We start from the raw sequence: 18,084 nt of genomic DNA, 5'->3' as shown, positions 1-18,084 counted from the left end.
AGGAGACTGGAGCTGCTCTGAAACCTCTTCTGACACTGGGGACACTCGTAGGGCCTCTCCCCAGTGGGGATGCGTTGGTGTATGACAAGGGCAGAGCTGGAGCTGAAGCCCTTCCCACATTCCCCACACTCATAGGGCCATTCCCCAGCGTGGATCCTCTGGCTGATCAGGGTGCTGCTCTGCCTGAAGCTCTTCCCACACTCCAAGTACTTGTGGGGCTTCTGCCCATCATGAAGCTGCCCATGGACTACCAGCTCCGAGTTCTGGCTGAAGCTCTGTCCACCTTCCTGGCTCAGGGTGGGTCTTTCCTCCTCAAAGCACCCTGGGTTGGGTTTGGAGCCCCTCTTCCTCATGGGGGATCTCCAGGGCTTTTCCTCCCCATTGGATTCTTTTCCCATGGAGCCACTCAAATCGGCCTCTTCCATGTGGTTCTGCTGTGGGGATTCATCGTCCCTGATCTTGATCCTCAGCTCCTTCTCTGGTAGAGGAAGGACAAGCACAGGATGGGATTTCCCTCCGTGCCAGAGGGAAGGGGAAGGAGATCCCCACAGTGCATCCCCAGCAGGATGGCATTGGCAGCAGGGATGTCCTGCAGTGAGGGGATTTTCTGGGCTGGGAGATGGAGCAGGAGAGAGGGGGAAAGGGGCACTGACTTCCCCCTCACCTGCCTGGGTGTCCTGGGGCATCCTCATCTTCCTTGAGGTGTCTTCCGCCATCTGGCCAAGTTTTAGGAATGGGCTATTCCTAAAACAAGGGAGGAAAACAAGGATTGAGCACAATGAGCTTTGTACTGGTTTAAAGGCAAACCTGGGGAAGAGTCTAAGCCAGAATTCCAATTCAGTAACAAAGTAAGGATCAAGGCAATGATACAGAAACACTGCCTTAAACTGACAGAGTCAGGATATAACCTGACACCCTGTTGTTCAGGGTGGTGGCAGCAGTCCCAGTAAATGGTGGTGCAGTCCTGTTGGAGTGATGAAGGTGATTCTGTCGAAGCAGTGATCCTGTAGAAGGGTCTGGTCTTCCTCTAGATGTCCAGTGGTGGTTAGGGAGTTCTTGTCCTCTGGCAATCCAGTAGGTAAGCTGCTCCTGGTGTAGCAAAGTGTCAGCTTATATCCAGGTAGGAATGCTTGGATCCTCCCCCTGGGCAGAGCATCCCACAATGGGAGGATGGAATTTTATCAGTCCTGCAGTGACACTCAATGGCCCATTCACAGGAGATATCTCCCCTGGAGGGCGTTATCAGGGGTGAGTCATGGAAGAGATAAAGAACACTGCCCCACCTGTTTATAAGAGTTGCTGAAGGTGGGGATTGAAAACATGCATTTGGTTACATCTTGCATGGCAACCTGAAACAGTGGGGTAATCCCTGCTCAGGGGGTGAACACCACCCCCCTTACCCAGACTGGCTCAGCTGTAAAACCCCCACTCTGGGAATGCCACACACACAGGGGACAATGTCACACTTACCCTGCTCCAGGGGAGGTCTGTTTCACAGGCTGGGGGACTTTGCCAAATGTTAGAATAATTTTTCTCTTTGTCCCTGTCACCTTTGTGACAGCTAAACATAGCTTCCCCTTCCTTTTCATAATCCGTATTGGGCCTATTTTCCACTTTTCTTTTTTTAGAATGTGCCAGCAGCTGAGCTGGAGCTCTGCAGGACCAAAGGAATTTGGATTTGCCACAGAATAGCTTCTATTGTAATTTTATAAAATTTTGGGATTTATTTGCCTTTCCATCACAAGTGACTTGTGGGAAGAGTAAATTCAAGGAATTTTATCTAGGGTCAATTTTGATTTCTGACAAGAAACAACATTACTTTGTCTTGTGCCCATGGGATGTTTGTGAAGGCTCTGTTCCTCTTGCCCTGGGAGATGCTTGGGGGGGTTTTTCCCTGTCCCTGTCACCCCAGGCCATTCCCCAGGGGGTCTCCATCATTCTCACCCTGAGGGATGCCTGAGGGCTTCTCCCTCCCTCTCATACCCTGTGCCAGGGGGTGCTCAGGGCAGTCTCTGTCCCTCTCAGCCCAGGGGATGCTCGGGGGTCTCTGTCCCCTCACCCTGGGGGATGCTCGGGGGGTCTCCATCCCTCTGGCCCGAGCCCCAAATTCCGCTCCGGGGCCTCCGCCCTCCCCGCGGCTCGGGGCTGGGGGCGATGGTCCCGGGGCAGGGGGTGCTGCAGGCTCGGCGTGTGGGCGCTACGAGCGCCGCGATTCTCCCGCTCCTGCTCCTCCTCCTCCTCTCCCTCCTCTTTCTCCGCATTTCCTCTGCTCCCAGCCCGGACCCCCCTTTCCCACCGCTCTGCCCCGCGGCCCCGCAGCACCAGCTGCTGGCTGGGGGAGCCCCCGATCGGCCCCAGGGCTGGGCAGGGGCTCGGGGACCCCCCCGGGGCGGATCCGTCCCCCCGGCCCGAGCCCCAAATTCCGCTCCAGGGCCGCCGGGCTCTGCGGGCCCGCCTGGCAAGCGGTGAGTCATCGGCGAGAAAAGCTCTGGTTGACTGAAAATTGTTTACCGCGTCCTCTGATTGGCTGGAATTGTAAAAGACGATACGCCCTCTGGGTGTTCCTGGAAGCTGCGGAGTCCGGGCGGGAGCCTTTTCCTGTTTCTTTCTGTTCTCTGAGACCTCTTTCCTTTTTCTTTCTCTCTTTGAGACCTCTTCCCGCTTTCTTTCTCTCCCTTTCTCCTCCGCATTTCTTGTTCCGTTCAGTCCACGCTCAATAATCGTCGGTTGCTTTCCCACGCTCTCATTCGCTCCTTCACTGGGGCAGAGGCGTCTCTCCCTCGCGGGGTCGTAATCCGTGGACAGGGTCCCTTCCCACCCCAGTCCCTGGAAAATGTCCATCAAAGCCACCTTTGCTGTGTGCTCTGGGAGCCCACAGAGCGTCTGGATCTTCTCCCCTTGGGAGGCACGGCAGGAGCAGCACCCTGGGAGCCTCGGGAATGCCCCTCTGGGATCCACGGCACACACTGCCAGGGTCTGGAATTCCAGTTCTCAGCTATAAAAAGATGTTCCTGCCCTTGAGGGCAAAGCTGTCAAGAAGGAGCCAAAAGCCAAGTGGAGCAAGATCTTACAGTGGCATTTCACTGCGAGCCTTCATAACTTCCCCCATGGTTGTTGTAGCTCCTGAATTGGGAATTAAATCCGGGCACGGTCTTTGGTGTGAGCATCCCTGGGTCAAGGGAGACACTGAGAGAGAAACAGAGCAGACAAAGAGAGGCAGGAGAGAAAAGAGGGCACAAACACAGTCAGCTGAGAAGGTGGCACTCTGAAAACAGACCAGAACTGACTGAAAAGTAATATAGCAGAAAGGAATAATTTTGCACCTTTTATTTGCTATCAAAATACAATTTCTTCCCCTTCTCACAAACCTCTTGCCAGTGTCAAGCAGGGCTGTCAGAAAGTCCTTCATTCTGGGTGGATGTTCCAGGCTGCAGCCACAAGGAAAGAGGGAATGGGGATTTTCCTGCTCCTGGGGAGTTTGACATCCTCAGCTGAGGAGAGGAGGAGGCATCAGAAGAAAAGGGCAGCTGGGCTTCACCCTTCCACAGGAAAAACGGGGCGGGGGAATCGCTCATCCTGTCTGCTGCTGCTCCACAGGGATGTGAGGGCTGATCCCAGAGCCCCAGTGGTCACAGTCAGGGCTGCCCTCAGGGAATGCTTGCCTGGTACTGAGGGGCAGCGTGGGAGCACCTGGATCTTGGGGCACCCAGCTGCTCCCCATGTTTGGAGGTGCCTGAGGAGGGCTGGGACAACGCCAGGGACATCCTGCAGTGACATCCCCCCTGTCCTGCCCTGGGTGAGCTCAGTCCCAAACCTGACCCTGATCCTGGTCTCAATCTCACTCCATGTTTACACACACTCAATGTTCTGTATTTAATCTCATCCCAGTGCCAGACTTATCTAGCCCTAGACCCAATCCCAACCCCAGCCCTAAAGCTAATCCCATGTCCAGCCTTAACCCCAATCCCGGCTCTAATCCAAATCTCAGCCCCACCTCCAATCCCAGCCCCAATTCCAGCCCCTTCCTAAACCCTCAGCCCCAAACCAAATCCCAGGTTCAGCCCTTCTGGGGGTTTGGGGGTGTCTCTGTCCCTCTGAGCCCGATGATGTTTGGGTGGGGTCACAGCAGGGCTGAGAGGGACAGAGACCCCCCCGGCCTCCCCAGGTGTGAGAAGGTGGGAGAGCCCCCCCAGGCCCAAGCACCCTCAGCGGTGAGAGGGACACAGAGCCCCTGGTCCCCAGCCCTGCACAGGCATTGCCTGAGGCCAGAGGGATGGAGACCCCCCGAGCATCCCCCAGGGTGAGGGGACAGAGACCCCCGAGCACTCCTGGGCTGAGAGGGACAGAGACTGCCCTGAGCACCCCCTGGCACAGGGTATGAGAGGGAGGGAGACCCTCCAGGCATTCTCTGGGGTGAGAATGGTGGAGACCCCCTGGGGAATGGCCTGGGGTGACAGGGACAGGGAAAAACCCCCTGGGGAATGGTCTGGGGTGACAGGGACAGGAAAACACCCCCCAAACCCCTGCCAAGCATCCCCCAGGGCGAGAGGCACAGAGACCCCTCGAGCATCCCCTGGGCACTGGACAAAATAATTTGGCAGAAATCAAAATTTGACTCTGCATGAATCACTTTGATGAATATTTGATTTTCCCACAAGTCACATGTGATGAAAATGCAAACAAATCCCAAACATTAATAAACTGACACTACAAGCAATTTTGTGGCAATTCCAAGTTCCACTGGTTCCTGCACAGCTCCAGCTCAGCTGCTAGCACGTTCTGATAAACGTGTAAATTCAGCCCAAGACAGATATCATTAAAAGGAAAGTAAACTCTTTGTAGCTGTCACAAAGGCGACAGGGATGAAGAGAAAAATGATTCTCACATTTCGCAAAGCACTCAAGCCTGGGAATTCAGGAGTTATTTGGGAATTTAGCTACTTGAGCTGAGCTTCTTGGGGGACTTTTAGCAGCCTTGTGTTCCTCACCATGGGGTGAATGAACCTTGTCAGTCTCGCTGGTATCATTTGCTCCCTTTCCTCCTGTGATTTTAAAAAACATTTCAAGGAAGGATGTTGCAGACATTTTTTCATAAAATCCTCTCTTTTAGGATTTGTCCTTTCTGGGAAGCTGGGGCCCCAGAAGAAAAATGCAAACAATAATTATCTGCTGATGTGGAATGTAACAGGAGCATATGTGATTGGTCTTCTGGGAGTGTTTGGATTTGCTGACCACTCACGGGAGAGTTGGTCCTTGCTTTCTGCTGGACACAGAACTTTGTTATTCATTCTCTTATTTCTATTCTTAGCTTAGCAAGCCTCTGCAACTTTTCTCTTTATTCCTTTTAGTATAGTTATAATGTATTATATATCATATATCAATAAATCCAGCCTTCTGATCATGAACCAAGATTCTCGTCCACTTCTCTCACCCTGAAGACCTTCATCAGGTCGCTGTAATAGATGGACAACAAAATATTTTCTTTACACTCCGGGCCCACAAAGGCGATTTACCTCATCGGTTCTCCCATAAGTCACTCAGAGGAAGCTGCAGCCCAGTTTCAAAGAGTTCCTCCAGAGAGAACCACAACTTCCTCAGAGGAGGGAACCATGCTGTTGTCAAAGGCACTTGGGGTCAGAGAACAGTGCCTAAACTCACTGTGCCAAAATAATTTCACAGTCTGGTGAGTCTGGTTAAGAAAAGTGTTAGAGAGATTCCTCTGCCCCAATTAAGGTGATAATGAGACCAAACCCAAAATGAATTTTATTGAAAAGTAAATGGGATAGAAAAGGGGGGACAGGAAGGGAATGACAGGAAAAAGAGCCCTCCCCTGGAGCAGGGCAAGTGTGACATTGTCCTCTGTATGCGTGGCATTCCCAGGGTGGGGGTTTTACAGCTGAGCCAGTTTGGGTAAGGGGGGTGGTGTTCTCCCCCTGAGCAGGGATTACCCCACTGTTTCAGGTTGCCATGCAAGATGTAACCAAATGCATGTTTTCAATCCCCACCTTCAGCAACTCTTATAAACAGGTGGGGCAGTGTTCTTTATCTCTTCCATGACTCACCCCTGATAACGCCCTCCAGGGGAGATATCTCCTGTGAATGGGCCATTGAGTGTCACTGCAGGACTGATAAAATTCCATCCTCCCATTGTGGGATGCTCTGCCCAGGGGGAGGATCCAAACGTTCCTACCTGGATATAAGCTGACACTTTGCTACACCAGGAGCAGCTTGCCTACTGGATTGCCAGAGGACAAGAACTCCCTAACCACCACTGGACATCTAGAGGAAGACCAGACCCTTCTACAGGATCACTGCTTCGACAGAATCACCTTCATCACTCCAACAGGACTGCACCACCATTTACTGGGACAGCTGCCACCACCCTGAACAACAGGGTGTCAGGTTATATCCTGACTCTGTCAGTTTAAGGCAGTGTTTCTGTATCATTGCCTTGATCTTCATTTTCTTTTAAATTGTAATTCTAGTTTAGACCCTCCCCAGGTTTGCCTTCAAACCAGTACAAAAGACAATGTGCGCACCCTTTGTTTTCTTCCCAGAACAGGATTTCCCATTCCCAAACCTTGATTGGATGGAGAAGGAGGCTGTGAGGAAGAGGAAGGATCCCCAGGACACCCAGATAGGTGAGGAGGAAGTCAGTTCCTATTTCCCCCTCTCTCCTGCTCTATCTCCCAGCCCAGCACAGCCCCTGGCTGCAGGACAACCCCTCTGCCAACACCATCCTGCCGGGGATGCACTGGGGGAATCTCCTTCCCCTTCCCTCTGGCATGGAGGCAAAACCCATCCTGTCCTTGTCCTTCCTTCCCCAGGGAAGGAACTGAGGATGGAGACCAGGGAGGAAAAATCTGCATGGCAGAACCTCGTGAAAGAGGCCGCTTTGATTCTAACGCACAGGAATCCAACAGGGAAGAAAAACCTCAGATATCTCCCATGAGGAGGGGCTCCAAACCCAGCCCAGGGTGCTTTGAAGAAGAAAGAGCCACCCTGAGCCAGGTAGGTGGGCAGAGCTTCAGCCAGAGTTCAGAGCTGGTGGTCCATGAGAAGCTTCATGGTGGAGAGAAGCCCCACAAGTGCTTGCAGTGTGGGAAGAGCTTTAGGTGGAGCTCCCACCTGATCAGCCACCAGATGATCCACACTGGGGAATGGCCCTACAAGTGTGGGGAGTGTGGGAAGGGCTTCAGCTACAGATCCAACCTTGTGACCCACCAACGCATCCACACTGGGGAGAAGCCCTACGAGTGTCCCCAGTGTCAGAAGAGGTTTCAGACCAGCTCCAGTCTCCTCCAGCACCAGCGGATTCACACTGAGGAGAGGCCCTTCCTCTGCCCTGCGTGCGGGAAGGGCTTCAAGCACAACTCCAACCTCATCAAGCACCGGCGCATCCACACTGGGGAGAGGCCCTACCAGTGCGCCACATGTGGGAAGAGGTTTCAGACCAGCTCCACTCTCCTCCAGCACCAGCGGATTCACACTGAGGAGAGGCCCTTCCACTGCCCTGAGTGCGGAAAGGGCTTCAAGCACAACTTCACCCTCATCATCCACCGGCGCATCCACACAGGGGAGAGGCCCTATGAGTGTCCCCAGTGTGGGGACACTCACTTGACCAGACACCAACGGAGCCACCAGTAAGGGATCCCTGAAAATGCCACAAATGCAGGAACAGCTTCATCCACCACTCCAGCTTCATCCCCCATGGGAGAACCCACATTGGGAAGAGCCCTGGTGATCCATGATCCCCATGTTCCATGCTGGGAAGACACCAGTCCCTTTCCCTGCCCCTATCAGTGTAATGATGTGGCATTGAAAAACATGAGGATCTTACCACGGCTGTGTCATTACATTCACTCCCACCTAAGAGAATTTCCAGGTGCAGAAAAGGGACACTCTCTCTCTCTCTCCCTGAGAAGAAGGGTGTCCTTTCCAAACAGGGGAAATTGTGGCCAGTAATACCCAGTGAGTTGTGTTTTAGTTTTCCCAGTAAATTGTTTCATTTATCCCTACTGTTATCAATATTGTTTCAGTTCTGTTTGTCGCTTATCTTGTTCCTGTTCCTAATAAATTGTTCTTATCCCAGCCCAGGATCTTTGCCTTTGTGCTTTTCATGGGAGGCAGGAGGGCAGTGAGGGCAGCGCGGTTTTAGCAGGAGCAGAAAATTGGGGAATCCCATACCTGCACCCCGGCCCAAGGAAACCGAGCATCCCAGCTGGTCCCAGCCCTGGTGGCCATGGCAACAGCCTTGGGAGCGGGCCCCTGGTTGGGGCTGTGGGAACCTCTTCCCTCTGGTGCCCAGGGACAGGAGTGGGGGGAACGGCTGCAGCTGAGTCGGGGCAGGCTCCGGCTGGATGTCAGGAAAAGGTTTTTGCCCAGAGGCTGCTGGGGCCCTGCCCAGGCTCCCCAGGAAAGGGTCCCAGCTCCAGGGCTCTCTGAGCTGCAGCAGCGTTTGGACAGCGCTGCCAGGCCCAGGCTGGCATTGTTGGGGTGTCCTGTGCAGGGCCAGCAGTTGGACTGGAGGATCCTGATGGGTCCCGCCCAGCTCAGCCAATTCTGTGGTTCTGGGATCCCATGAGCCTGGGGATGGGGCTGCCAATGGTTGCCATGGCAACGGGCTCTGGCTGCAGGCCTGAGCTGGTGTCCATGGAAACCAGCCCTGGCATGGGGTCTCCATGGAGCTGCCAAGGGACTGACCATAGCAACAGGGGGCTGGTGATGGTTGCCACGGAAACTGCCCATAGCAATAGGGGGCTTCTGATGGTTGCCTGCTAAGGATCAGATTTGTCACAGGCCCTCGGAGGGGTTCCATGGGGACTTTCCAGGAGTCACCAGGCTGTTCCAGAGCTGGAATATCACAGGCACAGACAGGAGCCCCATGGAGACCTCCCAGGGCTTTCTGGGGATGGTAAAGAGTCCTGTGCTCAGAGGCAGTCTCAGCCATTCCATGGTGACATCCCAGGGGACCTTGTGCTGCAAAGGCACCGATCTGTCACAGGCACTCACGGGGGCTCCATGGTGACATCCCAGGAGTCCCCAGGCTGCCAAAGGGCCTGGATGTCCCAGACACTCACAGGGGTTCCTGTCATGGGCAGATATATTTATATAAATATGTATTCTCTGTTATGGTAATGATTAGACAAAATTGCCTTAATCAGAAATATTTATGCCAGGATGTTAGAGACGTAAAATATATTATACAGAGCACTAGGAAATTATTTCAAAGCAACTGTATTAAGCAAAACCCGTAATTAAGCAGAGATTGATGTCACTCCCCTAGACCAATGACCATGGGCAATTCCCTTTGGCTCAGCCTGGAGCAGTGACCTTGAGGGTTTCCCCACCACTGGGAGGAATCCCCACACCCCTCAAGAAGGGAAATGTCAGGAGATGCTGCCATTAAAATTTGTGACAGGGCTTTTCTCGTCTGAGGTGCTGCCCTGTCAGTCAGATGTGCCCAGGCTGGGCCAGCTCAGCAGCGCTGCAGAAGCTCTCAGTGGTGTCACTTGGTTGTTCCTTTCTCTGGGGATATTTCCAGCTCTGCCACAGCTTCAGCTCCATCTGAGGATGTTGAACTTTGAGATGGAGGAGTCAGGCTGGTTTCAGCATTATTCACCCCCAAAGCAGTGTGACACCCCTCCTTCATTTCCCACTTGGGGCTTTGCAAACAGGACCTTGTTGGAGTTGTTGGAGCCCATGGCAGGCAGAGCCTCCTGCTCCAGCAGGAACTGCCTTTCCTGTGCTATCAGCAGGGCAGGTCCTGCTGCAGGAAAAGCCCCAGGCCAGCCCCAGCACAGGGAAGGGCTCGGGCACAAGGGCAGAGTGCCGTGCTGGGAGCTGTGCCAGGGAGAGCCTGAGGCACCAAAGGCACCTTGGCAGCAGCAGCTGCTTGCAGCCCATGGCCAGAAGCCTCCCTTGGCAGCCCGGCCTGGTGGCCACCACTGCAGAGCTGCTGCCTCAGGGCTCATTCCTGGCTGGGCTCTGAAAAGCCACTTCTGCCCCAGGAGCCTGACTGGGAAGCCATTGGCCCCAGCACCTTGGCGACAAGATAATAATGACAAAACTCTTCATGGCAGCAGAGCCAAGGCAGGGGCAGAGGAAAGGGGAGAGCCAGGCCCAGGGGACAGGGCTGCCATGGTGATGGCTGTAAGGTCACTGCCCCAGCAGCAGCCTGGCTGCCCTCAGCTGACGTTCTGGCCAGAAGCCTTGTGAGGGCACCCAGCATATCAGAGAACCCACAATGCAGGAATTCTGTCACTGGAGATGAGAGGGTTTCAATGGGCAACGCTGCACAAAGCTCCTGCTCTTGGACAATTCCTGGGATGGGGAATCCACTTCTCTGGAAAAACGGTTGCAGTTTCCTGCCACTTTTATAATTGTAAAATCTTTCCTCCTTCTAACAAATGTTAATTTGTCCCCATTCAGTTTAAAGATACTGACTCGTTTTCTGTCACTGTAGGATTTAGGAGAAAATAACTTAGAATGCTATTTTTCCCTTTTCACAGACCTTGGAGAGGACTCAAAAATCTCCCAAGATGGGATTTGGAGGCCTCATCACAAAACCAGCAGGGAGAGTCTGCGGCCTCTGTGGTCAGTGGTGTAGAGACTGAGGACTGAAAGGGAATAGCCTGGGAGGGATGGATGGGTGGTTTCAGAGAGGCTGGAGCTTTTCTTCATAGTAGGAATAAGCCTGAAGAAGACCTAATAGCACCAAGTGCAGCTTGGGAGGTCCAGACTGAACACCAGCAGAAAGGAATTTCCCTGTCAGAGCAGGGCTGTGGTACAGCACGTCCCCAGCAGGAGCCTGGAGCAGCCCAAGGCTCTGTGTGGGCATGCAGGGGCAGGCAGGAGGCAGAGCTGTCAGCAAAGGAAGGGCCCAGCCATGTGGGGCAGCCGAGGGGTGCTGAGAGCCTGCAGGGACAGAGGTGCAGGTTTGCTCAGCAGCAGAAACACCTTTCCCTCGCTTGTCCCCACCTGTCATCACTGCCACCAGTGTTCTGCTCTACCTGGAACCTGGGGACATTTTCTCAGTCCTGTCCCTCAGATGGATCTATTTAAAGTATGAGAAACTTCAGGGTTTCACCCTCTTTTTGAGTCCCTGAGAAGGTTTTTTGAGCACACTCCGAGGGACTGAGTCTGATGCAAAGAGCAGCAAAGCCCCAGAGGCTCATTAAAGTCCCTGTGCTGTGTCTGTGCTGCTGAGCTGGGCCGGGCTCCTGGCCCAGAGGCAGCTCCTGGCAAGGGCAGCGCTGCAGAGACACAGCTCTGGCCAGGAGCAGCTCCTGTGCACAGCCCAGCAGGGCTGGGGCACTGCCAGGGCCCCTCAGGGACACCAGCAGGGCACAGAAAGAGCTCACAGGGGCTCAGCACTGGCAGGGGCTGTGGGATGGCCCTTAGGGGGCTATGTCACAGCAGCACCTCTGTGGCTGTGTCATAGAGGCACAGAGCAGCTGGGATGTCACCAAGGGGCTGTGTGACAGCACAGAGTGGGCTGTGTGAGGTCACAGATTGGGCTGTGACATCAAAGAGTTTGTTGTGTAAGGTCACTGAGCAGCTACAGCGTCATAGAGGGGACTTTGTGACATCACAGAACAGGCTGTGAGATCATGGCATGGCTGCATGACATCATAGAGCTGGCAGTGAGGTCAAAGTATGTGCTGTGACCTTACAGAGTGTCAGTATGACATCACAGAGAAGGTTTTGTGACATCACTGAAGGGGGTTGTTACATCACAGAGATGGCTGTGACATCATAGAGTAGGGTGTGAGGCCATAGAGCAGATCCTGCCAGCATAGAAGGTGGCTCTATGACATCAGGGAGTGGGCTGTGACAACACTGGGTGGCTGTGTAACATCATAGAACAGGCTGTGACATCACAGTAGAGATTGTGAAATCATAGAGTGACTTTCTGACATCACAGAGACTTCTGTGACATCACAGAGCAGCTGTATCACATCATAGCGTGGCGTCTCAGAGTTGGCTCTGGGACATCACAGGGGCAGTGTGACATCACAGGGGCTGTGTGACATCACAGGGGCTGTGTGAGGTCCCTGGGGCGGTCACTCTGCCCCAGCCCCCCTCACAGCTCCCCCCAGAGCAGTCCAACCCTGCTCGTGCACAGTGGGGTCCCCTGTCCCCCCGGGTCCCCCTGCCCCCAGCCCCGCAGCCTCCCCCAGAGGATGTTCCACGAGATCAACCCCAGAGCCTGAGACGGGGACGGGGGACTGGGGCCCTGGGGGTGTCACAGGGGGACAGGGACCCCCCGGCAGCGTCCCTATGTCCTCCAGGGCCAGAGCCTGGGCCAGGGCTCATTCACCCTGCTACCAACGAAGCCTTGAGACCGCTGAAGAAATCCCCAGCAAGGGAGCAGCAAAAACCAGACTGAATATTAAGGGACGGCAGCACAAATTTCCTTGGCAAGAGTCACTCTGCTCCTGACTGGACACTTCAGGCACAACAAGGAAACAAAGCAACAGCAAAACCAAACAGAATCCAAACAATCAAACCAGAAATTTACTGAAAACTGGGGCTTTCATTCCTAAGGAAAAGAACTGCCCTTCTTATCTCGGTGCCCATGGCCAGAATTGGGATTTCACCTCCAGTATTCCCTATTGTGACAGAGTGGAGGAATTTCTTGTCTCAAGACATTTCATGTGTGGGGAGTGTTGCAGTGTGTTGCAATTTCCTGTTTTAAACTTCCCAGCCCCTTCCCAGGAGTGGCAATATCTCTCTTCCCCTTCCCCTTCCCCCTCGCCCCCTGCGGGGCTGTCAAGCAGTCTTAATATTCCAGCAAGGCCATCGTGTGGTTGGTCAGGTTCAAAAGATGCCCCTGTGCCCAGAGGTCATTGGTCTGTCTGGGTGTCATCGTTGCCTGAGACCCTGCCCCTCCCACCTGGTTGGTGGCTCACCTGTCCCTTCCCTCCCCCTCCCCCTGGAGCTTAAAAAGTCACTCAGGCCATGCGGTCGGGATTCTTTTGGAGCTGTTACCTAAGCTTCAGACGTGTGTGACCATGGAATAAACTCTTGATATTAACCCTCCAGCAGAATCTCTCTCCTTTTCCTCCTCACCTTAGCCTGAAGCCTTCCCACCTGAGGCAAACTGAGTTTCCACAAGCCTGGACTTGTTTTGGCGCTCAGCTGCACCATCCAGCCAGCCAAAAGTGTCTCTGAGGTGAAACACCACAGTTGCCGCCTTTGGCCCAGGAGCAGGGGTCAGACGAGCCCAGGCACAATCTACCTGGTAATATTGGGATCTTATTCCAATAGAGGAGAAAGGGGCAGGTCCAGCCCTCCCCTGCCCTGTAAGCTCAGCCCTGCCCTGCCCTGTGACCCCAATCCCCCCAGAGCCTCTATCCCAGCCCAGCAGTGTCTGCCAGTCCCTGGCACAGCACAGGCAATGCTCCACAGCCACCTCTGCAGCCCCAGCCCAGCTCCTGAGGGACCAAATGAGCCACAGTCCCACCTGGGGGAAGGGCCCAGGAAGACCAAGGGGTATTGAAGGCTGACCAAAGGCAAGCACATATCTTGACCCTACCTCCTCTTGGAATTTCCATCTGAATGCTACTGGAATCCAGGAGCTGGTACCTCTGTGTATGCTCCTCTGTATCCTTTTTGCCTCTCTCTCTTTCTGTCCTTTTCTTCTATTTCGGTCCTTTTGCAAATTTGAGTAATGTAAAATTCAAATAGCTTAGAGTTTGTGAAGTTGAATGGGCCAAGTCAGTGCTTTAAGAAGTGTTCTATGTTGATTGAATGTCATATTAAATCTTTTGCCAAACATTCTCTGATTTTCTAAAGTTACCAGTAAGGACTGTTTTGTTGTTTTGAGTTCCTGAGGATCTCTTGTTGGTATTTCTCCAGGAAGTCCAATTCAGAATACAGAAACAATTGTAATTCCTTTTAAATATTGTCGAAGGAAGGAGACCCAGACATCCGTTGATCATCATAGGCCCAATTTTATTGATCAGTACGGCGGGTTAAATACAGTTAATAATAAGCTTCATACATATTGCAAAAGTTGAGCTCAGGATTGGTCAGCTTACATATCAGCATCTACGCCTACTTCTACATTCCTATGGTTCTACTTTTGATACTTTTCACATATTCTCAGGATATATTCAGGAATATCTCTACTCCCTTTCCTCATGTTGCAGCAAGGTCACTGCTGACCTTTCCTTTTAGCTTGCTGACTGCTGGCTTTTCTCTTTCAGCTTAACCAGCGGCATTATTTCAGCGTGGCCTTTCTCAGCTAACCAATTATTAATAAATCTCTCCACATTTCCCCCGTTTTCTTCTTGCGCAAGGAGATTAGTTTGCCATGTTTTTGCTATTGTACGGCTAACCATGTTTTGAATACAGTTAAAGATACAAGGCAAAATAAGCAAAAACAGTAAGATTACACCCAGCAGGCCTATAGCATAGATCACAAGGTTCCTCAGCCACGGTCCAAGTCCTAAGCCTTTAAGCCATTCGTCAATTCCTAAACCGTCTTCTTCCTTAAGTTTGTGAAGTCCCTGTTGCAATTCTTTTATCTTAGTGTGAATGGACACCGAATGATCAGACAGATTCATGCAACACATTCCCTCGAACTCTTCACATCCATGCCCTTGTGCTAAGAGCAAAAAATCTACAGCAGCTCTATTCTGCAAAACAGCATGGTTAACACTTTGCACATCTGGAGTTAACATGTTTAGAATTTGTGATGTCTTGTTCAGCTCATCCCTTGCCCAGCATCCTAATTGTTTTGCTAAATTCATGGCTTTATTGGCAGATCCTCCTGGCAAGATAGTTGAAACCACCACCTGTTTGAATGTGCCCCAAAACCGTGGATCTCCTATCTTGCTGCAGTCTAAGTCATGTATGCTACGTTTTTTCCTGTTTGAATTTTGACTCAGCTGCATTAGCAAGGACACATTAGGGTGAAACAGTGACAATTTTCCCAAAAAACAGGGTCCACCCTGTGGTTTAGCTGGTATGCCATTCCACGCCCTGTCTCCACAAATCAAAAATATTCCTGTGGGTAATTTCATTGGTGCTGTGATATTTGTGCCGTTACATTGATTGTAATGCTGTGGAGAGAATTCACTCACATTCAGGGATGAATCTAGGGTGGCCCATGTTTCTTTAGGTTGGTTTAAATTCTGAGCACCCAAAAGTCTGAAGCTAAACCATCCACCAGCTGTAGTGTTAGATATGCTGGCATTTGTACTTCCAAAAAGATCCAGTTCCTCAGGAGGAGAATGCAAAGAGGTGTTAAGTGATTGGATTAGTAAGCATTGACGATAGCCATCACTCTGACCTGCAGTATACCCTTGTTGCACTGGCAATGTGATGTTTGACATGTTAGACATACATAAGGTTTGGTTGTTTATCAAACTGCAAAATTCTCCAGGAGACCACACCGGAAGTCCCACCAGGCATGTTCGAAATGGGTTAGTGACTCCTCCAAGACTAAGACAAAGTGATGATTGGTTAGTTTGATTAGCAAGTGTCACCCATAAATTTTCCCTTGGTTGACTAAAGTGTGTTATTCCTACTGCTTCACTTGCTACAGCATTGAGCAGTATAACAAGAACAAACCTCATTTTTCTTTCTGCTTGCTTTGCTTCTCCCTTTCTTCCTTCTGCTTGCGTTGTTTTTCCTTTCTTCGCTGTCTTTTCCCTGGTTTGCTAGATTGTCTATTGTAAGGCTGAGTTAATTTTTGAATATACTGATCTAATTCTAAATCAGCATCCTTGCTCACAGGTATAGCATGAGATAAGTTTGAAGGCAAATCAGCTTTACAGCGAGCTGCTATGATGCGTGAGGCTTTAGTAATTTCAAATACTCTAAGGTTTTCCTGCAACTTCCACCTAAGATATGCTATAATCACTTGTTCTGCACTCTCAAAAAGCTGTAATCCTGTCCGTCCTGGCAGGCCAGTACTTTGTTCAAGAGCTCTAACCCAGAAATAATTTCGAATCCACTTTCCAGAACAAGGTTTACACCATAAATAATCTACTGACCTCTGTGAATACCAATAAACCTGATTACAATCTGCACAATGCAAAGCTACCCATGCATAGCATTTATCATTATCCCTTTTGCAAACGTAACAAGGAAGTGAATATAAGTAAGGACCAGTATGAAATTGTGGTTCTTCAATCCAAAGCAACCAATTCAATGGTGGTGATCGCAAAGCCTCTTCTGCCTTTTTGCTGTATGAGGCTAACAGCTCAAGGTCTCTCTTTAACACAAGACGTATCTTATTTCGTAATCGTAGTTCTTGTTCGTTATCCTCCTCAACAACTATATCTTCCCGAGGGTCCCACAACTGTAGAAGTGTTCTAATCATAGAAAATTAATTAGCAATCACTGATACCCTTATTCAAATGAGACCCTTCCCCTTTTGCCTTCTTTTTCTTATCTGTCTTTAATCTTGCTGCTCCTGATTTCACTGGTCCTGCCACTTGCAAACTCAATTTTTGCAATTTGTCAATGCAGCAATCTAATGCTCTATCAGGATCCCCTTTGAAGGGTCCTACAATTGAATGCTGTGCTAAAGGCACTAATTTCCTACACCTTATAGAAACTATACGTGATTTACTTTGAACCTTAATTCTATTTACAATACATTGTAGTTCCCATCGATAATAAGCAAGAATTTTCTGTTCAGGAGACTCATAAAGATTTAAAGCTATATATGCATTTTGCCCTGTTTGTCTCCTTAATTCATCTTGCCAACTTTTACCCCACGTGTGCTCTTGTTCACAAGTGTGACACCACAAATCCCACAATAGTGATTGTTCTATCCAAAAAGTTCTTTCACAACCCCCACAACGTAGAGCTATCCAGGCAGCACAATGTGGATTGTAACAGTCAAGACAATGTAGTTTCGCTGGATTCATTAAATGAAAAGTTGATAATGAGTCAATAAAACCAATCAGCTCCTGGGCTGTCCGATAGTGACGTGTCAGTGTTCTGTCCACCGCTTCCGAGTACCCCTTCAATTGTAACAGTAGTGGTTGTAGGACTAGAAACAGTTTCTTCCCCAGTCGCTCCCTGTCCTCCTCCGTGAGGCGATCCACCAGAGGCTGCATCAAAAACAGGTTTAGTCCACTTAGCAGGCACCCACAAAGGCCCTGTAGGTGAGGAAACACAAAGATACCCCCGACCCCAATATAATACTATTGCAGGTTTTTCCCATAATCCTGTACTCAGGTTCTTATACTTAACCCAGACCTCTGTTTCCTTAGTATTTTCCTGACCTGACCTCGGATGATGTTTCATTGCAGGGGGGGTATCATCTTCCCCAAAAATGCATAAATGGTTAATCACATACAAAACCTTAGACAAACATGCCTGTGGATCTGCCAAATCTTGATGTTTTTCAATATATTGCTTAAGGGTACCGTTTGCTCTTTCCACTATTGCCTGTCCAGTAGGAGAGTGTGGAATACCTGTCACGTGCTTAACAGACCACTGATTCAAAAATTTCCGAACCCTAGCACTTACATAAGCTGGACCATTATCGGTTTTAATACTCTTTGGAACTCCCATAACAGCGAAACAACTTAACAGGTGTCTGATAACATGTGTAGCTTTCTCTCCTGCCTGAGCCGTAGCCCATATGTAATGACTATATGTATCTATGGTGACGTGCACATGCTTGACTTTACCAAATCTGGCTATGTGTGTAACATCCATTTGCCATTTCTCATTTATTTCTAAACCTCGAGGATTTACCCCGATGCCTAGACCTATCCCACCATTATGATAACTACATGTTGGACATGCTCTGACAATGGCCTTGGCTTCTGACAAACTCAGCTCAAAGTGTTTTGCTAAACCTCTTGCATTTTGATGATATCTACTATGTGCTTCTCTGGCCAATGTGTGCTTGTCAATAGGACAAGAATTATCAATGGGTAGGGTAACCAATTTATCTGCACGTTCATTCCCTTCTCCTAAACCTTCAGACCATTTATGACTCCTAATATGAATCACAGAATATGCTGCATTTCTTTCTCGTAAAGCCTTCCTTAACTGTATCAGTAACTCATACAATCGTTTATTATTCACTTCCTTAATTGCTGCTTCCTCT

General features: G+C 50.7%; 1 pseudogene; it reads left to right on the top strand.

Moving 5' to 3' along the window:
• Positions 1-18,084, top strand: part of LOC132085905 (zinc finger protein 850-like) — a 534,273-nt pseudogene that overhangs the window by 496,083 nt on the left and 20,106 nt on the right.

This window comes from Ammospiza nelsoni, chromosome 33 (assembly GCF_027579445.1).
Source record: "Ammospiza nelsoni isolate bAmmNel1 chromosome 33, bAmmNel1.pri, whole genome shotgun sequence".
Lineage (NCBI taxonomy): Eukaryota > Metazoa > Chordata > Aves > Passeriformes > Passerellidae > Ammospiza > Ammospiza nelsoni.
The sequence above is the reverse complement of the archived record's forward strand: the minus strand, read 5'-3'. Positions and strand labels throughout refer to the sequence as shown.